The sequence below is a fragment of the Mesoplodon mirus genome (assembly GCF_964341445.2).
Source record: "Mesoplodon mirus genome assembly, chromosome: 2".
NCBI lineage: Eukaryota > Metazoa > Chordata > Mammalia > Artiodactyla > Ziphiidae > Mesoplodon > Mesoplodon mirus.
In genome coordinates, this window is record NC_138977.1 from 14035015 (window position 1) to 14061052 (window position 26038).

A 26038-nucleotide genomic window follows, 5' to 3' on the forward strand; every position below is an offset into this window, starting at 1 on the left:
GCTTTCCGGGGGGATCATCTCACACAGCTCTTTGTTCAGTGGCACCGTGCCTCTTTGAGCCTCCATTTTCTCAGCTGCAAAATGAGACAATTTGTAACTTTTTTTTTTGGCCACACTGCACTGCAGGCATGTGGGATCTTAGTTCCCCAACTAGGGACTGAACCAGTGCCCCCTGTACTGGAAGCATGGAGTCTTAACCACTGGACTGGCCAGGGAAGTCCCTAACCTTCCTGGCTTTTATTAGAGCAACAAAGGCACCTTGTGAGAGAGAAGGGCAAGTAAGGACTAACAGGAAAATTTACTGAATGGAAAAAAAGAATGCTGCTGGACAGTATGAGCACTGTGAAATCATGTTTAGAAAAAAAGTCCCACACATATACTATTTTTTAACGTGTGCTATATATAAAGCTATACATAGAGAAAAAGTTCTGTAATAACAGTGACTTTCCTGGAGGGCGGAAGTAGGCTTTTATACACCTAAATAGCAGTTTATTTTCAAAGAAATGTACTACTTCTTAAACGAAAACATTTTAAAAGTAAGTGCATTGGAAATTGGAAGTAATGTTAATCCTGATTATCTGAGTGGGGTGATTACGGATGACATTTTCTCCTAATTATGCTTTCTAAATTTCCTCCAATGAGCGTGTATCCATCTGGGCCATTTGATTTGTGAGACGCCCTAACCTCCAACCCCGTCCCACCCTCCAGCCCGCTTTCTTGCTGAGTCTGCAGGTCTCTAGCGCCCTCTGCCGAAGCATCCCTACGTTTTGTGCTTTCCGGAACGAGAAGGTGTAGGTCAGTCTCCTGGGAGTCTTGTTAAAACGCAGATTCTGATTCAATGGGTCTGGGGCAGGACCGGGATTCGGCGTTTTAAAAAATCCCTGGGGAAGCTGATGCTTGACCTCCCCTAGTGGCAAGGACTGAAACTGCTAGATCACGCAGAGTTATTCTACAACAGCTAGCACAGTACCACTGTCAGCCTCGGACAACGGTCCCGGAAGGCTCCCCGGAAAGCCTAAACCTAACGCGGCGGCGGCTCACCTTGGGGACAAGGGCGACAGGACCGAAGCCGGCGGCCCCGCCCCTCGAGGCCCTCGCGGAGCCTCCATTGGCCAACCCGCTGACGTAAGCCTCGCGTCACGTGAGGCCGCCGTCCAATGGCGGAGCGCACTCCGCCAGGCCGGTGGCTGGCGCGGGGCACCCACGGAGGTGTGGCGGAGCGCCCCGTGGAGTAGCGCCCTGTGGCGTAAAGGTCGCAGGCCGCAGGCGGCTGTGTGTGTGCGCCGCCCTCCCCGACGCCTCCCCCCGATTCACCCTGCGCCTGCAGGCCGGCGCGATGCGGCGCCGCTTTTGGAGCATGTTCAGCTGCCCGTGCGCCGGCGCCAGTGCGTTTGGGGCCTTGGCTGCCGCCTCCGCCAAGCTGGCCTCGGGCAGTGACGTGGAGCTGGAGCACGGCTGTGGCGGCCGGCAGGTGGGGCTGAGTGGAGGAGGGGCGCTGCGGGACTGCTGGGCTCCAGGGTGGAGCAGGGCTGGGGGCGCCAGGGCCGCCTCACACCCGGTGGTCCTTTTGGTCCCCTCGGCTGCCGGGCACTACAGACAGCGGGGTTAGGAGAGCATCTCTACCCTGGAAGTCACACCTGTCGACTCAAAAAATATTTTTACAGCCTGAAAGTTGAAAGTTTTAGGAATTTTTAGGACTTCAAGCTGGGAGGCAGCACGTCAAGTAACCCTGAGAGAACTGCTCCGTGAGCCAGCATATACAGGAGTTTTGCGACAAAGCGCAGGTATTCTGAATGTCAAAAGATTGTTGTTAGTTAAAGAAAGACAGATATGTCAAGTTAAGGAATTTAGCGCTTTTGTATGTATGGGAAGGTGCAGGAGTCTGGGCGGCCCACTGAACTCGTTCCTTTGATATGCGCCTCAGCTATCTGGGCCAGTATCCTGTGTTTTCACATCCTGAGATTCCTCAGGGCTCACCTTTGTGAGTGGCTGCAGTCTGATGGCTGCTAGATGTCGTATTCTTTTCCTTCCTGAGTTCCCTCAGGGTTCACCAGCTCACCATGAGGTGGCTGATGACTGTGACATCTTCTGTTTATTGATATGGCAGGCAATATTCCATTTATCAGTTCCTCCTCTTGGTCTGAAATTCGACCAATATTTGGGAGACATTTCATGACCAATTTTTGTCCCATGGCGCTAGGAGGCTCATCTCAGATCAGGCGAAAATTCGTGTTGATACGCCACTCCAGGTGCTAATTTCTGGGTTAGGCCCTGTTGATAAAGATTCTCTGGATCCTCTGTCTTACTAGTCTGTTATGATCCAGGAGATATTTTCCCTTGTTGCTTGTTCCCATACCTCGGATCACACTATTACAATTATTCTATGTAGAGTTACAAATGTGATTTATTTCCTCGAGATGTTTAGCCATCAATTTTGTTGGAGGCCTGGTTACACATTGAGTACTGTAAGAGACAGCAAAATAGGCAGGGTATAAGTAATGTAGGTAGTAACACTGACAAGGTCATAGTGCAGCAGGGAGACAAATCATAAACAATTCGGAAACAAAGAACAAATTAGAACAATGATTAGTATAACCAGTTGTAATCCAGTTGTATTGGGCTGACCAAAAAGTTCGCTCGGTTTTAAGTTAAAAGACTTTTTTCTTTTTTTTTTTTAACATTGAGCACTTACTTTGTGCCAGGCTCTTTTTAAAAAATTTTTATTTATTTATTTATTTTGGCTGCACCATGTCTTAGTTGCGGCACACGGGATATTCGTTGAGGCATGTGGGATCTTTAGTTGCAGCATGTGGATTTTTTAGTTGCAGCATGCAGACTTCTTAGTTGCGGCATGCAGACTCTTAGTTGTGGCATGCAGACTCTTAGTTGTGGCATGCATGCGGGATCTAGTTCCCCGGCCAGGGATCGAATCCCAGGCCCCCTGCTTTGGGAGCTCAGAGTCTTACCCACTGGACAGCCAGGGAAGTCCCAAGACACGTTTTTCATTTTCACAAAGAACTTTAGTGAACAACATATTCACTAGCCGAACGAGCGTTTTGGCCACCCCAATAATAAACCATCAAGTCCACAGGAGAGCCAGCTGGAGAAGCCAAATTCTGGAAGGATCAGGTAGAGAGAAAAAGATAAATGTTTCATCTTTGTTTACAAAGGTATGCTTTATCAACTTGTTGTAGGTCATAGCATAAGAGAAAAGGTTTTTCTGGAAAACAAAAGTTAGTTCAGTCCCACGTAATTCATTCCTGTTGATCTGGATGAAGTAATCAGGTTTTCCATTAGAGTTTTGTCATTTGTTACCCAGTTCAGTGGTATTATCTGAAGGCTATCAGAAACTTATATTTGTTTAAAAGTTCTTTTTATGAGTCTTCTTGAAAATCTTCATTTTGTAAAAGCATCAGTGTAAAATAATGATTGCCTATAAAGGAGAAAACTTAAAAGAGCATGGTTAAAGATTTGAGTACAATGCAATTATCAGGAAACTGGATATTTCTGTGACATATAACATTTTAGAATAACTAGAATTATGGCTGGTAACATTATATTAGATGTTAGTAATTTCATATAAATTTTGGAATAGCTATATTAATAACATCTATCCATACACTATAACCTAAGGTTCATCTCCCATCACTTGACAATGTTTTGAAGTAAGTTATCATATCAAATAAACTTAATTAGTGTAATATTCATCCTGTCACCTAAAGGATACTAAAAGATTGATTTGTCCAACTATATATTATATCAGTGAGAAGATTTCTAACTAAACTGAAGTTTACGAGTCCTATGTTCTAGAACTTTCGAGTTTAATTTATCACGCCTTCAAAGGCTTGTATAAGGCATTCAGCAAAGACCTTCTTTCTGAGTTTACAAGTTTAAACCCAAAGAAAAATCACTATTTTTGTTTTTTAGCCCTTGAATGGTAGTTCCCAGTTTTTACTTATTTTGTATGGCTCAGGTAACCCTATTGGTTTCCTTTAGTATGTTCAATTAATATTTTCCAAGGTGCAGATTTATATGCCTTGTCTTATACCACACAGGAGAAGCATTCCCCAGTGAAACATGCCTACCCCACAATGTAATTAAACAAAAGAGATGTAACCATCTTATATAAAGCCCATTTAAATATACCAATTCTATACACTTTCATCTGAATTCTGTCAACTTTTTTACCTTGAACTTTAGCTTTCATTAGGATCCAATCAACAAGTTTTGATCTTATAGGAGGAGTTCTAGAAGTTTTTCTTCTTTTTGTTCCCTGTCCATTTTATCTATTTTAATATAGAAGCTCTGGGATCCCCAGAAGGGGGATTGAGCCAGGGAACTCAGGTTCTTTGGCCAAACTGTTGCCCCAAATAATTGCTGGTTAGGTATGTCAGTGCAAAAAAAATCTTTTCAGCCCTTTAAATATATATATATATATATTTAATATATATATAAATATATTATATATATATATATAGTTTTTTTTTTTTTAACTGAGGTAAATAGAGTGGACCTCTTTGGCTTTTAACGTTGAGGACGAGTAGGGAGTCCCTTTTGGCCCATTAACCATAGTGTAATATCAAAACCATATGTTTTAATCACATAAATGTCCATTTTATCCCATTTTTAATAACCATCTAAAGATTTCTTTATTCATTTAAGATAAGTCCTTTTTAAAAATTTCCTTACAATTTAGACTTTCCTTACAAAATTTTTAAATCTGTTAACATTAATTATTCTGATGCTTTTATTAGCATCTGTAAGACCCATTGAGGGGAAGCAAAGACCACAAATTAAGCTTCCCAAACTAGTTTTTCTTTGCTTTAAAAATAAAGAAGTTCTTAGATTAGCCAGTAGATATGTTTCTTTTTTCCACCTTTAGTTTGATTTTTGTTTTTATAGGTATCAATAAAACAGCTGTTTACAATGAGGGAGCTCTAGATTCACCAATTTATTAGTTTCTCCAATGTAAATGAATCCATCACTTGACTGATCTCCGGGAGATGGGCAGTGAGCGGTGGCTTGAAGCGAGATCTTAGTTTCCTGCCCAGGAATTGGACCTGGGTAGCCTAGATGGAAACCAGGAATCCTAGCCGCTAGTCCACCAGGGGCTAGAGGCTAGAAACAAGGTTCCTCTGTCTCTTGCCCTCATTGAAAAATGCATTTCTCAAGGAGGCAAAAACTGTAGAAACAGGTACAAAGTTTATTATTAGAGACATGGTACAACAAGTGGGAGAGCACACAGAGAAATAGTTTGTTTAGTTAAGACAGAAGTGAGGCAGAGATACACACCAGGAGAGAAAAGCTGTGGGCATCCCCCCTAATGAGGAATGCAGTAAAGAGGTGGTTAATTCATTTCTATAGGGCAGTTCTTCTGGGTCTTTGTTCACCTTTGGCCAATTATCTGGTTTCTTTTTCCACACCTGAGCTGCCCTAGGACCTCCCCAACACCTCCCCAACATGTATGCACAACTTTTTTCACAGATGGATTCCAGCCCACAGGCCTATGGGGGGCCTTGGCATCACCTATTTTGGGGTGGTGCCCCCTCCTTACTGACCCCCAAGAAGCCTCCAAGGTGCAGTGTCTCCCTTTGCCCCAGGGATGGGAAACACGTGACCTCTTCATCTTTTACTCAAACAGGATTTAGCCCCTCTCTGTCCCTGCCATGACTGTTATCTTAAAGTGTCCACAGGAAACAAAGTCCAGCTATTTACCTTGTTCCTGTTGTAATTTCTGTCTCAAAGTGCAAGCAGGAGGCTGGTTGTAAATATCTAGCCTAGAGCTCACCTGCCTCCTTCCTCAGGAAGTGTAAACAGGAGGCTAGTTGTAAATGCCTAGCCTGGAGCCCATCAATCTCCTGCCTCATGGCCATTAACAAAACATATATATTAATAGTGATTCAAACCAATAAGACACAAGAGGCTTCCCCATAAGAGTGGAGGAGGATGTCACCTAAGTAAAATCCAGAGAGTTTACTCTCAAAAATAGCATGGCAGAGGTCAAGTTTTCAAAACAAGTACATACACATTTATACACACAGAACATCCTAGGAAGATCAGGTAGAATATTTACATCTCAAAGACATAGGAAGAGAAATGCGAGTTCCCCCCTAGAAGGCCTTTGTTTAAAATCAGAATTCTGAAAAGATATTTTTACCAAGCTGGCTTTTTAAACTTAATGTAAATTGACTGTGTACACAATAAAAGAGCCCCCTCATTTTTAGGGCGAGATTTCCTTTAATTTCCAATTAAGTAAGTACTTGTGTTTTTGTACATACATAAACCTGGCTGGTGTATCTGTTGTAGGCTGGCAATCTGTTGTTCCTCTTTTGTTGTTTTGAAAGCTTTTATTTCCCATTCTGAGGTCGATTTGTCAAAATAAAATTGCTAGTGAGGATCGTGTGGTGGGCCAACGTGCTGCTTGAGAGCTTAACTCCTCTAGGTTTTTCCCCAGAGCTGTTTCAGCTCCCTCTTACGTGTCTCGGGTTCTCCCAGTGGCATATAAGACTACCGCGGGTGCTCAGATCATGGAATGGCCAGTTCTTATTCATGTCCCCAGTTGAGCAGGTTGTTAATTAAATGAGTGGGTTTCCCTATAGGGACAAATGCACGGCATGAGGTCTTGCCTCCACTGCTCCTGCAACTTTTTCAGTCGCCTTGATCTCAGGCGGCCTCAGCCTGCAGTGGCTTAAAGCAGGATTTTGGTTCCCAGCCAGAGATTGAGGTCAGGTCATGGCAGTGAGAGCTCTGACTCCTAGCCACCAGACCACCAGGGACCAGTGGTCAGCGACAAGGCCCTAGCCCTGCTGCTTTGCAGAAAAGAATTCCCACAAAGACGTAAAGGAGTGAAACAAGTAAAGTGTTTATTAGGAGAAAAAAAAAGCGTAGAGTACATGTGTCTTGTGTCTTATTGGTTTGAATCACTCAGAGAGTCATGCCCGTGTGGTAGTTTAAATCATATACATGGGGCATTTCTTCTGGGTTTCCTCTGGCCAATCATTTTGATTTGCCTGGTTCAGAGTCCATATTTGGTATATCTCAGGATCCTCCCAGGTGTGTGCAGGCATCTCTTAGCCAAGATGAATTCCCCCAAAGAGGCCTATGGGTAGTTGGCATCACTTATTTTGCAGTGGCGCCCCGTCCCTTTTTGACTTCCAAGGAGCATTCTAGTTGGGAAGGTTTCCTTGACTTCAAGAATGAGAAATATGTGGTGTCTTATTTTCTATCTGGGCAGGGCCCAGCCTCCTCTCTCAATTGTCCTGCTATTCTTATCTTGGAGTATCCGGTCCACAGGGAATGAATCTCCAATTGCTTACCCTGGGGGGACCCATCTACCTCCTGCCTCAGCCTGAGAAAGCTGTTGCCAGCCAGGAGGAAAGAGTCCCTTCTTTGGAGCTCAGAAGCTCTCATAAGATTTCAGTTTTATTTCGACAAGCTCTATTAAGGTAGCCAATTCAAGGAAAAATGACAGGCCAGTCTTCTCCCTAATTACTCAGTCCCACCTTACTCAGGTTTTTTTTTTTTTTTTGGGAAATGAGTTTGGTTTATTCAAGGCACAAACAAGAAAGCCAGTGGGGCTGGAGCAAAATGAGTCTGGGGTCCAAGAGGCAAAGTTAGAGAGGAAGGAGGAAGGGTCCAGATCAATCCACACATCAAGCCAAAAAATAATATAAAAATTGTTCAAAAGAATCTAAAAATCACATATAATAGTAGTTACCTGCTTAGCTCCACTTCACGGATGAAGAATCTAAACCGAGGATCAAAGACATTTCACGATTTTTTTTTCTAAGGTCCAATTGCTAGTGAGAAATGGGCTGGGCTGGGTCCAGATTTAGGCTCAAATGACTTCACGTACACGCTCTCAACCGCCATGTTGGAGCCCTATGTCCGCAGATTAGGTTCCATTGGACTAGGGTTCTTAGTCCCGATGGCAGACTTCATAGCACCCAGCAGATTCTCATAGTAGTACAGGCTTGTTATGTATTTGAAATGAATGGAAAAAACAAGTCAATTTTCTAAGCCAACATTTTCCCCAACAGGTGTCTCCAAAGTTTTATTCTGCAAGATATAAATAAATGGACCCTGGTTTTAAATACATTTGGCAAGCCATCTTATTTTGTTTAATGAGAAACCAAAGAGCTCGGTTATTTTTCTTTTGCATTCATGGTGTGAATTCCCAAGGTTTCTCAAAGTCTCCTGAAAGAGAAGGGCAAGGTGGAATATCCAAAAGGCCTTACTCAGGTTTTAACTGAGCAAAGTCTTCCCAGTCTTTAAACTGAGGATAACCACTCAGTATCTAAACTGAGGCTTCCCAGTGCCTTTCACTGAGGATAAGCTGCTCAGGGTCTAAACTGAGCAAAAGCTTCCCAGTCCTTTGACTGAGGTTAACCCAGGTGCCTCTTCTTGAAACTAAGTTTCAAGAGTAAGCTATTCCCCCACAGAATAAAACTTAAAATCCTAAACTGTCAACTGAAAAAAAATGCACGTGAGAGTTGTGAGTTAAGTTTTATTTGGGGCTGAGGACTATAGCCCGGGAGACAGCATTTCAGGTAGCTCTGAGAAACAGCTCCAAAGAGGCAGGGGGAGAGGTCAGTATATATGTGATTTTGGTGAAGGGGGAGTCCATGCAATCAAGCACATATTTTTGCCGAAGGTTTCTGCTAGTCACCAGGAGCAGATGTCGCCATGAAGGATTTTAGGACTTTTCTAGATATGAGGAGATTGCAAGAATTGGGCTCAAAAAATCATCTCCTGAAAATATCTATCTGAAGACCTATTCTGCCAGTTTTTTTCCAGAGCACAGAGGGCCTCATTTCTGATCTCCACCCTGAACTCCTTTCAGGGGATGTTGGGGGTCAGCAGCTGCAGCAGCTCATGATTTAATCCTTGTAGAGGTCGATGGCAAGTGCCCATTTGTAGGTGGCACAACCAATAACGGGGGAACCAGGAGAGACTCACCCAAATTCACCTGGACTCCCCAAGGAGGTGGATGGGTATAAGAGGCCTCTGCTGGTACCAAGGCTCCGGATCCTCGTAGAGTTCAGGTGAAGGAGAGGAATCTGCTCTGGTCCCTTTGTTGGTCGGCCATAACTGTCGACTAAAAAAATATTTTCACAACCTAAAAGTTGAGAGTTATGTTTTGCTTTTGTTTTTTGCGGTACGCGGGCCTCTCCCATTGCGGAGCACAGGCTCCAGACGCGCAGGCCATGGCTCACGGGCCCAGCCGCTCTGCGGCATGTGGGATCTTCCCGGACCGGGGCATGAACCCGTGTCCCCTGCATCGGCAGGCGGACTCTCAACCACTGCGCCACCAGGGAAGCCCGAGAGTTATGTTTTATTTGGCAGGAATTTTTAGGACTTCAAGCCAGGGACTTACCTAACCCTAACGCTAAACCCTAACCCTAAGCCTAACCCTAAACCTCTGGGCTCGCTGTAGGGACTGGCTGCAGTCTGACGGCTGCTGGATGGCAGGTATTCTCCTTCCTGAGCTCCCTCAGGGCTCACCAGCTCACCATCTGATGGTGGCTGCAATCGCTGATGACCGTGACATACTTCGTTTACTGATACGGCAGGCAATATTGCATTTACCACACCCAACCTTCATCTGGTGATGTTGGGGACTGAGGCTTGTTCCCTTACCAGGGACCTAAAGTCTGTCCTCCGATTGGACTAGTTCACTCTTGGGGAAGACACACACCTCCTACATCCACTCTCTACCCTCATTTTAAGCCCTTTGTGCCTAAACATTTCTCTCCCCGTGACTCCTAAGATGAGAAGCCTGTTTCCCATCTCTTTAACTGTGTAATTAGTGGGTGTTTTGACTGGTCTACCCTGATGCCAGAAAACTTGGGAGTTTAGGATATCCCAGGTATAAGGGAAGACTGAGAGAGACGTTCTGGATATTCCCCTTATGCTGAGAACTCCCGAACTGCCTGCCCACATCTGCTAAGGTGTACCTTTGCCTCTCCCATTCCGACTCACAAGCCAGCTTCTGCTTATTAAAGAGGCTTTATTGCATCTGCAACCCAGGGTCTGTCCCTGACCTGGACAGTTGACAGGCTAATTCTTTAGGTTTAAGCCTATTTAGAGCTAATCCAGTGGGAGCTTCCATCCTGCTGGGTGGAATTCTTGGAGTAAGTGGTCCAAAGCAAGACGAGTGACTTGAGCCATGAGGTTTTCTAGTCTTCTCAGTTGTGCAGCAGACCTTCATAAGCCTTCATACAAGCAGGCTGCCGCTGGCACATACAATGCTCCTATGTAAATTATACGGAGACACTCCTTCCTCAAGACACTATATATTCAGCTGCTGGAAGACTGTTACAAGAAATAAGAGTCTGAGGTTTAGATGGGCACCATCCCCAGAGGACGCAGCTCTGTCTGCAGGCAAGTTTATAAGTCAAAACCAAGCAAGAGGTCTGCATATTCTTTGTATAGGAAGGTTCTAAAGATCCTCACTTCTCGCAATACACTCCTTGAAAAAGAAAGAAAGAAAGAAAGAAAGAAATCGGCAAGTTCTCCAAGTGACCCCTGGGATCACCAGTCAATTAGTCCCAGGTGTGGTTTCCTGAGGCATGTCTGTGTCCTAGTTCAGAGCATGGAGCCACACTACCTGGGCTAGAATCCTGGCGACTCCCCCCTGCTGTGGCACTTTAGGCAAGTGACTTCATGCCTCAGGATCTTTATCTGTAAAATGAAGTTATGGAATAAATGAAAATGTACCTAAAACACTTAGCACAGGGCCTGGTACAGAGTTAAAGCTCAAGAATGCCCAGTGGGACTGGCCTGAGTGGGTTGTAGCCTGTACAGAATGGGGGCAAGACAACTAATTCATGCTTTACCTGATCCCGGGCAGTGAGGACTCTGCCCCTGATTTACTCATACCTCAGACCAAGTAATAACTCCTTGGCCCACTGGGACTGCACGTCAAGCATTGGTCATTGCGGGGTCAGTAAGGGACTGGTGTTCAATAGAACATAAAACTGGATATGGATTAGCATTTTACTTCTGCCCAAGGCCACAAGGCTGGCAAGATGGCCAAATATGTGTCTTCTCTGAATTTGTTTCAGCTGTGAAATGGGTGTGGCATCTTCTGAGGGTTAAGTGAAATCCTGTGCAGGAAAGCTCTGAGGACCCCCAGGCTGTGGTGGCCCGGTGGCTGCCAGCAGTAACCCTGACCCTGGGTGTGCTGTGAGGGGGTCTGCTGGTCATGTTGCTCAGGGCTGGCCGCGGCTGCAGTGACACGTTCTTCTGCAGGCGAACGTGGGCATGTGTGTCTTAGGTATTACTGTGATAGCTACCACCAATTCTCTGATGTGAATGTTCTTTAGCCAGGGCCTCAGTTTCTCCATGTCTTCGGCCATTGCCTCTGTCATGGTGACTTTTTCAAATGTCCTCAGCTCGGTGAGTAGCCTGAGCGTACGGTCCCTCCGTCCCAAACCTGGGTTCTGGGAGGGTTCTTGGTGGGTCGTCCTTGGGCAACCCCTGCTTTCCCACATAGGAGGAGGGACAGGAACTGAAGCAGAGGTTGGGCTGTGGCTTGACCCCTGGTGGCTGCTCTTCCAATCTCTCATACTTGGAGGAATTCTCAAGTTGGGTGGGGATGAAGTCCAACTGTCAAAAGCCTACTTGTTTGCTGCTCCTCAGGGGTCTGTGAACTGGGGCATGAGACGTGGAGGGTCCAGGTTCTTCCCTCCCAGGTGAGGCTGAGCGAGTCAGCCCTGCAGTCCAGGCAGGGAGGACTTGCTGGGCCAGCTGTGTGCTAGGCCTAGCTGCCAGCCTCTGCTGGGCTTTCTTATTATTTTTTCTCAAATGGTTTTTTTTTTTTTGATAGGTCTTTATTGGAGTGTAATTGCTCCATGATACTGTGTTAGATTCTGTTGTACACCAAAGTGAATCAGCCATATGCACACATATGTCCCCATATCCCCTCCCTCTTGAGACTCCCTCCCACCCTCCCTATCCCACCCCTCTAGGTGGTCACAAAGCACCGAGCTGATCTCCCTATGCTATGCGGCTGCTTCCCACTAGCTAACTATTTTACACTTGCTAGTGTATATATGTCCATGCCACTCTCACTTCACCCCAGCTTCCCCCTCCCACCCTGTGTCCTCAAGTCCATTCTCTATGTCTACATCTTTATTACTGCCCTGCAACTAGGTTCATCAGTACCATTTTTTTTTAATTCCATATATATGTGTTAGCATACAGTATTTGTTTTTCTCTTTCTGACTTACTTCACTCTGTATGACAGACTCTAGGACCATCCACCTCACTACAAATAACTCAATTTCGTTTCTTTTTATGGCTGAGTAACATTCTGTTGTATATATCTGCTGGGCTTTCTTGTGCTTTGCTGGGGTCCAATGCCGTGAGGAAGGGACCCTCCCCACTTCTCCAGGTGAGATATGCTGAAGGTAACAGATGGGTTTCGGGCCCAAGACTTCCAGCTCCAGACCTTTCCTCCTGCCCTAGGAAGGCACTCAGCCACAGGGGAGTCAGGTGGTGCCCACCCACCGTGGTTGAGTCCTGTGGGCATGTGCCCACCCGGCCTCCTAGCTGTCTCTGTCCCGCAGGTCTTCCTGGGCTTTGTGTCGTATGGAGAGTGCCAGGAGGTCCCGTGGTGAGGAGGAGTGTTCCTCATCCTCTGCGGACTCACCCTGATCCACAGGGAGCTCCCACCACCCCGGAAGGCCCTTCCACACAAGCAGCAGTAGCACCCGCGGGCTGGGTGGACCCACTGGAAAGACAGTGATGGCGGCTCAGGCTCGGGTTGGTGTGTGGTGACCGCTTCCCAGGGCGATCTGTGTGCGCAGCCTTCTGACCCTCAGCCAAAGGGAGATGCTTCCCAGGGAAGCAGGCCCGTGACTGAGCCGCCTTGCAGGGGGACAGCTCCGGCTTCTGTCAAGGGAGGTACCTCACACCGGGGTCCTGCCCAGAGCCTTCTCTGTCCGTCCGCACCATGCTGTCGATTCTCACACTCTCTGGCCCACCCTGTGAGCCTTGGCAGGGGCCGGAGACCCCGGGGTTGGTCGGCTTCCTGTATGGACTGCAGTCCCGTTGCCTAACAAAGGCCAGTCACGGAATGTTGGAATCAGTGACTGGTTGGGCTTTCAACAGCTTCACACCAGTGTGGCAGGCCATCAGCGTCATGCTTCTGTATTACAGCAAGAGAAGGACAACTACATTAATAAATACTTGTTTTGTAAGTTACAAGTGCCAGGTGTGGAATCTTAATTCTTTCCTACTTTTTTTTCCTTTCCTAATTTTTCAGAATTTGCGCAACCAGGATGAGCTGCAATTCTCGGTGGGGAGTTGAAAGCCCACCCCCGTTTCCAGGTCAGGGGCTTGGCTGCTCTCTGCCTGCCTGCGTGGTTCCTTCCGGACCTCACTCAGGCTGGTGCTCTTCAAATGCAGGAGTGTCTGGGCATTCTCTTGGTACTCGAGGAGAGAAGCTGGATCGCACTTTGGGGACCTAGTTTTAGTTTACTTATCAGGAAAGGAAACTGGCCCAGGGGTTGCTCCCGCCCCCCTCATTTTACCATTGTGTCTCTTCTGTCCTTTGGTCACGTGACGTTTGCTATCTTACACCAGGGGAATGTAAATCAAAACGGTCTGTTTGCGGCCTGCACCCTTTCCCAGTGCGTCGCTTCAAGTGCAATGCTCACCCGCTCTAATCCCTCGGGGTTCCCCTGGTTGTCTGAGGGTCCTCTCAGCTCTGCTGAGCCTGACTGCGGGGCCAGATCTCCTTCCACGTTTCCTGCAGGAGAGAGGGACTTCTTAGCCATGCCGCGGGGGGAGAGAAGGGTCGTGTCCCGGCTGGCCCCTCCTCCCCACGCACATAGCGCTCCTCCATTGCTCGCTGCAGTTGACAGATGAGTTTTCCAGAGCCGTTCCCTGGCTCCTAGCCACTGGGCTCGGGACCAGCCCCGCTCTCCCGCTGCTCCCTTGTTGCCTCTCTCACTCCCACACTCACCGTGCTTGAGTCACCCACACGTCTGGGTCTCAGCCGTTCTCAAGTCCACCATGGCCAGTCCCCTATCTCCATGCTTTTGTGCTTGCTTTTTCCTTTGCCTTGGTTTCCTTTCCCCTTCCCCTCTCCCTGGAAAACTCCTCCTCCTCTTTCAAAACCCCCAGGGTACAATTTGCTGCTCTTTCTGAGCTTCCACGGGGGCCAAGGCTAAGCTATGATTCGTAGAATGGGAATTTGACACACTGAATCCTCCAAGCCACACTGGGAGGGAGGTACTCTTGTTATTCTCATATTAGAGGTGAGGAAACTCAGGCTCAGAGAGGTTGAGTCATTTGCCAAGATCACACAGCTGATGAATGCCTGAATCCCTGTGTCAGCCCAAGTCTGTGTGACTCCAGGGTTTGGCCCTTAATCCCTATAACCATCCTGCCTCCTACATCAGCACGTTAAAGCCCCACAGAGGTCCTGTGGAAGAGGACCATGTTTTACAGTGTCTAGTAGCGTTTCCCAAGTCTCAGATCTCTGTTTATTTACTTATTGATTTTTTATTTTTGGCTGCGTTGGCTCTTCATTGAGGTGTGCGGGCTTCTCATTGCGGTGGCTTCTCTTGTCGCAGAGCAGGCGCTCTAGGCGCACGGGCTTCAGTAGTTGTGGCACGCAGGCTCAGTAGTTGTGGCTCACGGGCACTAGAGCGCAGGGTCAGTAGTTGTGGCACATGGGCTTAGTTGCTCCGTAGCATGTGGGATCTTCCCGGACCAGGGCTCGAACCCGTGTCCCCTGCATTGGCAGGTGGATTCTTAACCACTGCGCCACCAGGGAAGTCCCTTAATTTCTTCTTTTCTGCAGCCATTCACAGGTGGGCAGGGTCAGATTGTCTCCCTGTGAGCTGAACAAAGGCATTTTAGTTTAATATTCAGGCAGAGGGACAGTGTTCCCTGAGGCAGGCCATTGTTTATGATTATAATAACAAAAGCAACAAAAAGCAAAATTTAAAGTCAAAGAAATAGATCCAACATGGGGTCAGATTTTGCTCTTCCCTGTTACAGTTCTATTTTTAAAATGTTAATTTAGTAAAGTCACAAGTATAATAAAAATCCATACATTTGCAATCCTGAGACGATATTTATAAAAATGCTACCCTGTATTTTTTTTTGCACAAGTTTCTTTACTCGGCAGACAAAACACAAACTGATTCTCATGGTTTTGATATACATGGATTGCAATATGTAAATATATGGAGATATATTTAGGAGTAAGAAAACTGAGAAGTAAGAATGTGTGTGTATACATAGCTTTAGAAATACTTTAGAAATATTGGATCACAACTGGTCATTTCAAAATTGTGGATGAATTACTGACTAAGGAAACTTACAGATTTGTAATGTGAATTTATTTTGTCTTACATTGAATTGATTTATTTCATATCTCCTGAGTCATGATTTGAGATGCTCCCCATGCAGATCCTATCTTGTTTAGTTGCCTGTTCATCATGAAAAACCCAGTTTATGTTTATTTGTCCAAAATTCATGAACCATTGCTTTTATGATATTCTCAGGCACTTTAAGAATGCTTTTCATTAAATGTACTAGTGTTCAGAAATTAATTTGAAGATGAGGGTAATTCCACAGGGAGAATATTATGTTGATTTTGTTTAAGAGTTCATTACTTTCCTCTTAATTAGAGAGAAACGGTAAGACAACTTTTCTTCAGTTATTGTTTCTTCCAATTCTTATAAGTGACATTATCAAAATTATCCACTTTACTGTGACAAGTTGAGCAGGTGAAAACCTGGAGAATTCCTAAGTCATGGGGCTGTTTAGGCATTTATATGGAGTGAACAAACACACATGACAGTGATGGATGTATAGTAGATACTGTATAGTTAGGAGAAAAATATTCCAATTGAGTAATGCTGTAGCATGAGGTAAGAGACAGAAAATGGATTAAATGTAGAATTGAATAAATCCTGCATGTGGAGAGAGGATACCTGTTCTCTGGTTGCACAACTGACACTCTGATCTTAGGAGAAAAAATCTAATTTCCTAATTATCTCCAGTTTTCTTATTTAACCTCATTGTCATCCTTGCTCCATATGAATCACAGTCATCATCCTTCGTTGCCTTTGTTATGGACACAGGGTTCTCACTGCTCTCCTCACCTACAGTCACCCATGCAGGCCCTGGCAGTTTCTGATGTGTACTTTCAATTTCTTTCTAAAACAATGAGAAATTTAAGTGACAAATTTGAGATCACTTATAGGATTCAAGTGCAACATAAATTGTATCTACTTTAAAAGAGTGACCTTCCAGGGAAGCTAACCCACAGGTGGCAGGGACCTTTCTCACTTTCTCTTAACAGAGTGATGGCCTTGTCAAGAGTTCTGGGTTCTGTACCAGGCATCACTTAGTTGTTTGAGAAGTTCACCAGTCAGAGGCAGTGAGCATTTCTTTTTTAAATGGTTTATTTAGTTTCTAGGCTAGAAGTTCCCAAGTTTTTCACAGCCCATATTGTCTTTTTACCCATCTTGACTGAAGTGGAAGGAGGATTTTTTTTCAGTTGTGGTAATTGATATGATGGGGTTGAGTAGCAAGTTATGCTCACATTTAACACTGGTATAAATGAAATATAGTAATGTGTCATTTTCTGTAGCTGGTAGTTTATTTTCAGCTCTACCAAGAATGGGCTAATGCATATGTACAGAAAAGAAGATGTATGTTTGGTGATATGTACACAGGGAACAGATAGATGCTCATAGCTGATAAAATGGCTGTGAAAACTTATAAGGTACCTTTTCATTTTTCACTTCTTTCTGGCATTGTCTACATGCAGGCATTGAGCACATTTTTGTTCTCTCATAATTCCAATATGGTTGCGCAACTATCAAGCTTCAAACCATGTTCCATGTGAATATGATAGGACATAGAGGTTTTGATTCGAAGCCACTCCTTTTTGATTTGGGGAACACAGTCCTCCCCTGATCTTCTCTCTCCGTATCATTGGTCAGACTTCTATCACATGGCCATTCTAAGGAAAGGCACAAGCAAACATGTGAGAAGATAGTTGTGAATGGCTGATGTTACCTGAACTCTTTCACAGAGCCTGACCCAAAGGATATTACAAATGGCTAAAATGTTTGAATTCAGGATTGTGTGGCTGGTGCCCAAAGGAGTGCTTTGTAGGGGACTTTGGCTTCATTTGGGCCAATTCCCTTTCTCTGTTGTGTGTGAGTCCTGATATCACCCCTTGAAGGGTCATCAACTGACAGGAGAAGTTATGAATGATATTGATGATGATGACGATGACTTGCATTTCTTTGAACTTGTTAAGAATAAAATAGTTTCTAGTATAATTGTCCCAGAAAACTGTGTTTATGTTAAAATGCTTTTTGTTTTATTTTATAAAATAGGCAGGGAAGTGACTAAGTGGGTTAAAAGAATGTGAACTCTGGAAGTTAAGTTTCTGTTAGGCGGGCTTAGGAAAGACAGTGAGGGAAATACCCCAGAGACAGGGAGAGCAGTGCAGGGAGCCAGCACCTTCCCCAGCCCCGCCCAGATCCACCCCCTCGGGAGGCCAGTCCCCACCCTGGGTCCTCCCCTCCCTGCACAAGTTACGGGAGATCAGTGTTGGGTTGGCTGCTCCTCCCACGTCTCAGGGGAAGATGCTCACATTTTGCTGAAACCCTAAAGCAGGTGTGTGAGAGCAAAGACCTGTATGTTTTAGAGTTCTTTTTTTTTAATTGAAGTGTAGTTGATTTACAGTGTCATCTTAATTTCTCATTAAATCCTGCACTTCATGATCCATCCCATCCAGCACGCTGCTTCCATTCCTGTAGATACAGTATTTGGTCAAGTTCAAAACTGTAAATAAACGTGTATGTTGTGAAATGATTACCACATTCAAGCGAATGAACATATCTGTCATCTCATTTTTTGCATCTTTTTCTGGTGAGAACACTTCAAATACACTCTCTTAGCAAATCTCAAGTATAATATACCCTATAACTGGCTGTTTCACCAGGCTGTACTTAGAGCTCCAGACTTCATTCATCCTGCATAACCGAATTTTTGTACCATTTCCCCAACGTCTCCCATCTCCCCCACAGCAAGTTCCAGAAAGTCAAGATTCAGCTCTGTCTTATGAGTTAGTCTTTAGTAGATTCCACATATAATTGAGATAATACAGTATCTTCCTTTCTGTGTTGGCTTGTTCCACTTAGCATAATGGCCTTCAGGTTCATTCATGTTGTCCCAAATGGAAGGATGTGCTTTTTTTAAAAGGCTGAAAAATATTCACTTGTATATATCACATTTTCTTTATCTATTTATGCTACACACCAGGGAAACAATAATAGGACTGTACCTCAAATTTCCAGATGCCTAAATTAAATACAAAAACAAAAATTGGTAACATCAAATTTTAGTGAGAATGGGAAGGAATTAAAATTACCATGTATTGCTGATGGGAATATAAAAAATACATCCAGTTAGGAAAACTGATTGGCTTTTACTTATAAACTTAAAACTTTACCATATTTGAAAAAAAAGTGAAAATATACATAAAACAATGAAAACTCTCTGAACTTCTAAGATACCCTTCCTTTCTATATTCCTCCAGCCATCTATAGGTAGCTTCTAGTGTAGGCAAACATTTTTTAGAAAAGCAATGATAGGGGACTTACCTGGTGGTGCAGTGATTAAGAATCCGCCTGCCAATGCAGGGGACATAGGTTTGAGCCCTGGTCCGGGAAGATCCTCCATGCCGCGGAGCAACTAAGCCCGTGCGCCACAACTACTGAGCCCACGTGCCACAATTACTGAAGCCCGTGCGCCTAGAGCCTGTGCTCCGCAACAAGAGAAGCCACGGCAATGAGAAGCCCATGCACCACTACGAAGAGTACCCCTACTCGCCACAACTAGAGAAAGCCCGCGTGCAGCAACGAAGACCCAAGGCAGCCAAAAATAAATTAATTAATTTTAAAAAAATCAATGATAGGGAAACAGAAGGAGAGACAGAAAGGTGAGTCCCAGTATCTACATCCTCATGGTTATTACGAGATTCCTAGTGCCCAAATCCCAGGGTTTTATTATTAACTCCAATAATAGCTGTGAGGTTTCCAAAACACTGCGCTGTAACCTACTTGTAAACACACAGCAGATGCTCAGTACATTGCACTAGTGACTGTATACATGCTGGGTTCCGAATAGAGATTTACTCAGGTGTTGCAGCCTTTAGTAGCCTTCTGTAAACCTTAAAGTGCCAGCCAAACATGTGATCCTTCCAAACCATGATGGTGGTCTTTGGTGGAGCCAACAGTCGTTGTCTTGAGATAAGGTGGTTGGGGTTAGGGGCTGAGGTGTGGTGTGCCTGCTTTCTCTCGTGCTACTAAAAACAGGTCTGGGGGAGCAGCATCAGCACAAAGATAAAACCTGACAAAGATGCCAAGTCATGTGCCCCACTCCAAACCTGCAGAATCACAAATCTTCCGTCGGCGCTGGAATGCTTTATGCATATTAAAGTTTGGGAGGAAAGATTTACATAAGTGCTTTATCACTCTAGGCTTACAATGAAGATGATGTGGTGAGTTCTAATTACTATCACCTGTGACCTCCTTCGCAGATTCTGCCTGAGAGCACATTTTAAAAAATATGAAATGTAGTTCACCTACAATATTATATTTGATTCTGATGTACAACATAGTTTTAGGTGAACAGCAAAATTTACATAGATTACAAATAAATCTGTGTTTTTGTTTTGGTTTTTTGCGGTACGAGGGCCTCTCACTGTTGTGGCCTCTCCTGGCTCCGGACCCGCAGGCTCAGTGGCCATGGCTCACGGGCCTAGCTGCTCCGCGGCATGTGGGATCTTCCCGGACCAGGGCACGAACCCGTGTCCCCTGCATCGGCAGGCGGACTCTCAACCACTGCGTCACCAGGGAAACCCTCAAATGTAGTTTTTTACACATGGAAATTGCATAGCAAGGAGGATATACTTGGAACTGATGATGTTACATCTGGAGGTAAAATTTTATTGCTTCTGGGGGGTGGTTAATGAATGGACATTTTTACTTGATTTTATTGTTTAAATATTTTATAATTTCGTATTTTATAATGTTTATTATTTCATACTTAAATTTGTTCCTATGCCTAGTAGTTTTCTATCACTGCTATAACGTATGACCACACAATTAGTAGTTTCAAAAACACTCTACACTTCATAAGTTAGAAATCCAGTAGTCTTGGCTGGTCTTTCTGTTTAGGGTCTTACAAGGTCAAATATCAGGGTTGCATGAGGCATAGGATCTTATCTGCAGCTTCCAGGGGAGCGTCCACTTCCAGGACCATTCAGGTGCTAGGCAGAATCCACTTCATTCTGGTGGTGTCCATGTGACCCCTCCATGGTCACACCTGCATCCGGTGTCCCTAAAGGAGAGAAGAAGTATTGTGTCATTGCTTTCCTCATTTGCTTTTCTAATCCTTTACCGTGTGTTCAGTTGAAGGGATCATCGCACGTATTTTATGTAAGCAAGGTTATTACCTCAAGGTCTCAAACTAGAAACTATTCACAAGTAGGTTATGATTTGAATGCAAATCATGGAATTAGTGAAGAGGAGAAAAAATCAGTGACCCTCCATCCACCCACTGCACCTACCATCCCCCCACCTCCATCCCTTGACTCCATCATCCTCTGTTCCTCACTGTGACCTCAGTCTCTCCGCCTGTGTGACCTTTAGATATCTCTAGAACTAAGTCTTCCCCTTCTAGGCTTCTTTATTGCCCTCCCACGTCCATCCTGTGCATTTTCGACCTCCATCCCCATGAAAACTCTATCCCCCAGGATTCCAGGCTCTCAGCCCAACCTTCCTTCCCTTTATGGCTCCCAAGCCTTTTATTCTTCGTATCCTCCTTCTCCCTTGCCCTTTATCCTCCCCTCATTCCAATGACTTCAGCCCATGCCTCGTGTCCTGTATGTCTAATGCCCTCAGAGGATCCAGTCACCAGTTATCAAATGTCCTTAGTTTCCTCATGACCCTGCACCCATTTTCCCCAACCCTATAATTCCTGACTCTGCAATTTCCTCTGCAATTTTTTGGAATAGTTTGAGAAGAATAGGTGTAAACTGTTGTCTAAATGTTTGGCAGAATTCATTTGTGAGGCCATCTGCTCCTGGACTTTTGTTCATTGGAAAATTCTTTTTTTTTTTGTAACTGATTCAATTTGATTACTGGTAATTCATCTGATTATATTTTCTATTTCTTCCTCATTCGGTCTTGGGAGATTGTACATTTCTAGGAATTTGTCCATTTCTTCTAGGTTGTCCATTTTATTAGCATATAATTGTTCATAGCAGTCACATTCTCATTGGTACTTCTCGGTGTCATTTGTACATTCCCCTTTTTCATAAATGATTTTATTGATTTGGGCGCTCTCTTTTTTTGTTCGTTTTTATGAGTCTGGCTAAATTTTGTTTATCTTTTCAAAGAACCAGCTCTTAGTTTCATTGGTCTTTTCTATTGATTTTTTTTTTAAGGTATGAACATTTTAAAATTAATTAATTAATTTTTATTTTTGGTTGTGTTGGGTCTTCATTGCTGCATGCAGGCTTTCTTTAGTTGTGCCTAGCAGGGGCTACTCTTCATTGCAGTGCGTGGTCTTCTCATTGTGGTGGCTTTTCTTGTTGTGGAGCACGGGCTTTAGGTGTGCAGGCTCAGTAGCTGTGGCCCGTGGGCTCTAGAGCATAGGCTCAGTAGTTGTGGCGCACGGGCTTAGTTGCTCCGTGGCATGTGGGATCTTCCTGGACCAGGGCTCGAATCTGTGTCTCCTGCACTGGCAGGCGGATTTTTAACCACTGCACCACCAGGGAAGCCCTCTGTTGATTTTTAGTCTCTATTTTACTTAGTTCTGTTCTAATCTTTATGATTTAAAAAAAATTTTTACTAACTGAGCTTTGTTCTTCTTTTTCTAGCTCCTCTGGGTGGAAGGTTAGGTTGCACAGTTCAGATTTTTCTTGGTTCCTATGATAAGTTTGTATCATTGTAAACTTCTCCTTTAGAACTGCTTTTGTGCATCCTGTAGGTACGGATTGTGTTTTCACTTTCACTTGTCTCTAGGTTTTTTTTTTTTTCCCTCTTTGATTTCTTCAGTGATCCATTGGTTGTTTAGTAGCATATTGTTTAGTCTCCATGTGTTTTGGGGTTTTTTTCAGTTATTTTCTTAGAGTCAGTTTGTAGTTTCATAGCACTGTGTTTGGAAAATATACCTGATATGATTTCAATTTTCTTAAATTTACTGAGGGTTGTTTTGAGGCCTAGCATGTGATCTATCCTGGAGAAAGTTCCATGTACACTTGAAAAGGAAGTGTATTCTGATGCTTTGGGAAGGAGTGTGCCATATACGTATATCTCCATCCATCTGGTCTAATGTGTCATTTAAGGCCAGAGTTTCCTTATTGATTTTCTGCCTGGATGACCTGTTCATTGTTATAAGTGGAGTTTTAAAGTTCCCTGTTTTTATTGTGTTACTGTCAATTTCTCTCTTTATGTCAGTTAATATTTTCTTTATGTGTTTACGTGCTCCTATATTGGGTGCATCAATACTTACAGTTGTTATATCTTCTTCTTTTATTGATCACTTGATCATTATGCAGTGTCCTTCTTTATCTCTTGTAACAGTCCTTATTTTAAATCTAATCTGTCTGGGAGTTCCCTAGTGGTCCAGTGGTTAGGACTTGGCTTTCACTGCCATGGCCTGGGTTCAATCCCTGGTCAGTTGGGGAACTAAGATCCCACAAGCTTTGCAGCCAAAAAAAAAAAAAAAAAAAAAAAACAGGCTCTTTTAAAAATCACTAAAATCTTGAAGACATTGGTATGTGGAGCATGAAACACTTATTGGGGTATACTAAAAGATTTGAAAAACTAAAACTGGAACTACTGTATGACCCAGTGATTCCACTCCTGGGTGTATATCCAAAAATACCCCCAAAACACTACTTCAAAAAGATGTACCCCAATGTTCATAGCAGTACTATTTACAATTGCCATGATATAAGAGCAACCTCAGTGTCCATGAACAGATGAATGGATAAAGAAGATGTGGTGTGTGTATGTATGTATGTGTATATATATATATATATACACACATATATACACACAGTAAGTACCCTACATACAATCCTTCAAGTTTCAAAGATGCGAACATGCATCTCGTTTCAGAAAGGAACTGGAACTTGTGCCATCAATGTCAGGAGCGAGTGAAATTGCCGCTTGCCCTCCGTCTCCTGTTGCTGACGATCCTTCAGCTCTACCATCTCCCACCTCCCTCCCTCCTCCAGTCAGTAACTCTTCCTGCCTGTTCACTTGATGCCAACCCCTGATGCCAGCTGTTGTACTGTCCTACTGTACTTTCCAAGGTACTGTACTGTAAGATTAAAAATGTTTTATTTTTTGTGTTTGTTTTTTATGTGTTTTTATGAAAAGTATTATAAACCTATTACAGTGCAGTACTATATAGCTATTGTGTTCGTTGGGTACCTAGGCTAACTTTGCTGGACTCACAAACAAATTGGACTTACAAACGTGCTCTTGGAACAGAATTTGTTTGTGTGTAGGGGCTTACTATATATACAACACCATGCTACTCAGCTATGAAAAAATAAAATTTTGCCATTTGCAGCAACATGGTTGGACTTGGAGGACATTATGCTAAGTGAAATAAGTCAGAGAAAGGAAAATACTGTATGATATGATTTATATGTGGAATCTAAAAAATACAACAAACTAGTGAATATAACAAAAAAGAAGTAAGCTCCCAGATACAGAGAACAAACTAGTGGTGACCAGTGGGGAGGTGGGAGGGGCACTGTAGAGGTTGGGGAGAGGGAAGTAGAAACTTTTGGGTGTAGAACAGGCTCAAGTATGTATTGTACAACATGGGGGAAATAGCCAATATTTTACAATGAATGTAAATGGAAAGTAACCTATAAAAATTATATTAAAAATTGAAAATTTTTTTAAAATAAAATAAAGTTTTCCAAAGATTCAGTATTCTCAAAGAATATTCAAAAAGTAGATATGCATTTCTCTAATTTTTACCTTAATGAATGCACTTTAAAGATGTGAGAAAGTATAAATACATGACGGGGGTGGGGGGAGAACTGTGGTACCACAATTTATAGCACACACACATAGACACACGCAATCAACAAAACATTCTGATCTGTTGATGCAGTTATAATGTGCTTTATTAACATAGATCACGACATCCTTTGTGAATCATCAAATATGCATTCATGGCATCATTTTCAAAGGCTTCTGTCCATTCCCAATACAAAATGTTAATCCAGCCTCCACTGCTGCCTTTGATTTATTTCCAGACAAATCTGTGATGCAAACAACTCCGTGCTCTGAATCTTTTGGGGCATGGAGTCTCAGCTCCCCTGAGGACAGGTGGTCATGCCCTCCTTCCGAGCACTCCTGCTGGTCAGGTGGGCCCTGAGAGGAGAGGGGGCTAAAGGACCTGAGGACTAAGGGTATCTTTGGGTAGATTTCTAAGGGCCACCCTCGCACAACCCTAAACCCACCATGTGATTCCCACCAACCCAGCAGCGTGTTCCCTAGGCAACAGCAAGGCCATACCTATTCCAGAAGGAGCTCAGCCCCTAGGAATCAGGCCCAGGGAAACTACACTTTTAGAAGTTCTTACCCCAAACCTTCACGCTACTCAGTGGTCTCAGGTGTGCTGTGCCAGATAGCTCTAGCTCAGTACTACTGAATACGGGTCTGACAGAGTAATATCGGCACCAACAGAAAGCTTGTTACAGATGTCATTTCATGAGCCTCACAGGAGAATCATCATTAAGAGTGGGGCCTGGGTTCCCCCCAAATTTGTAAGCACTTTAAAGCTTTGGAAGAAATGTTTGCTACGTGGCTCCCATGCAGTTTCTCATTAGTATTACATGATGCGTATTTAGCAATAACATCACCTGTGCCCTCCGCACAGAGTCTATTGATCTGGGTGGGAGCATCTGCGTTGTTTTAACTCCAGGTGATTCTAAGGTTAGGCCTGGTTTAAGCACGAGGGCTGCTTGGGTACCTTGATGAGAGTTGCTTCCAGTCTTTGGTCCTTTGGCCTCTGTGGAGGTATCGGTGTCTGCTCAAATGGGATTGGAAGGGGCAGGGCTGTGTGGCCCACTTGCTCTGTGCTGTAGCAAGGTTTCTGGGCATCTGTGTGAAGGGAGAGCACGTGTAGACAGGAAAGAAAAAGCTCACAGTTTGGTCTCCACACAGGAGCTCCTTGTTCCTGAATCTCTCTTTTTCTGAAGGTTGGCATTTCAGCGTTTCAAGGCCTTTTGCCCGTGGGTATGGTGGGAACAGGTGAAGGAGCTGTGCTGATGCCGTTGAAGGCATATTCTCAAGATGCTGATGTGATTCCTCAACATGATATCAATGAGAAAATGACCAAGAGCAGGAGGAAGAAGAGGACGAAGTGGCAGTTTCTCAGGTAAATGTCCTGTCCTGGGTCAGAGGCTGAGTCTGCTTTTCCTCCTGAAATGTCATGGATTGGGAACCTGCAAACCTTTCATTTTCTACTTCTGACATTCCTCCCTAGCAAGGATGTTTTCAACTACTTGTGTTTTTCCTTCTTATGATCGTCAAAGTCAGCTCTTCAGAGTATTTCTCCCCTGTGTTCCAGAGCCTTTTCCCCATTGTCTGCATCCAGGCTCCCTAGAGAGCACAGAGAATTCTCACCATGAATTAATAAACTTCAACTATCGAAATTCCTGTTCCTTTTGTGAAAGATCAACGTGGGAAGGCATTAGTATCCAAACTTCCCTATGGGATAATTTCAGATGTTGAGATATTAGTGAAGAAAGGGAAATGGAAGGATTAATGTACATCTGAATGCAGCATCAACTTACAACAGGATTAAGAAAATGCAATTTTAAATGGGATGGCATTAGTGGTCCCGATAACTCAAAGTTCTGAAAAAAAAAGTAGTTAGGAGAGATCTATAAAGACTATTTAAATACAGCATTAGAGTCAGAGAACATGGGAGGTGTATGTGGACTGAAATT

The 26038-nt window shown here is 44.1% G+C and overlaps 1 long non-coding RNA gene across 1 annotated transcript; it reads left to right on the forward strand.

Moving 5' to 3' along the window:
- Positions 1 to 1616: 1616 nt before the first annotated feature.
- On the forward strand, positions 1617 to 25332 carry LOC309795218. The gene is made up of 3 exons (XR_014292226.1): positions 1617 to 1784; positions 23178 to 23374; positions 25286 to 25332. It is a non-coding gene; the product is annotated as an uncharacterized lncRNA (long non-coding RNA).
- Positions 25333 to 26038: the final 706 nt, after the last annotated feature.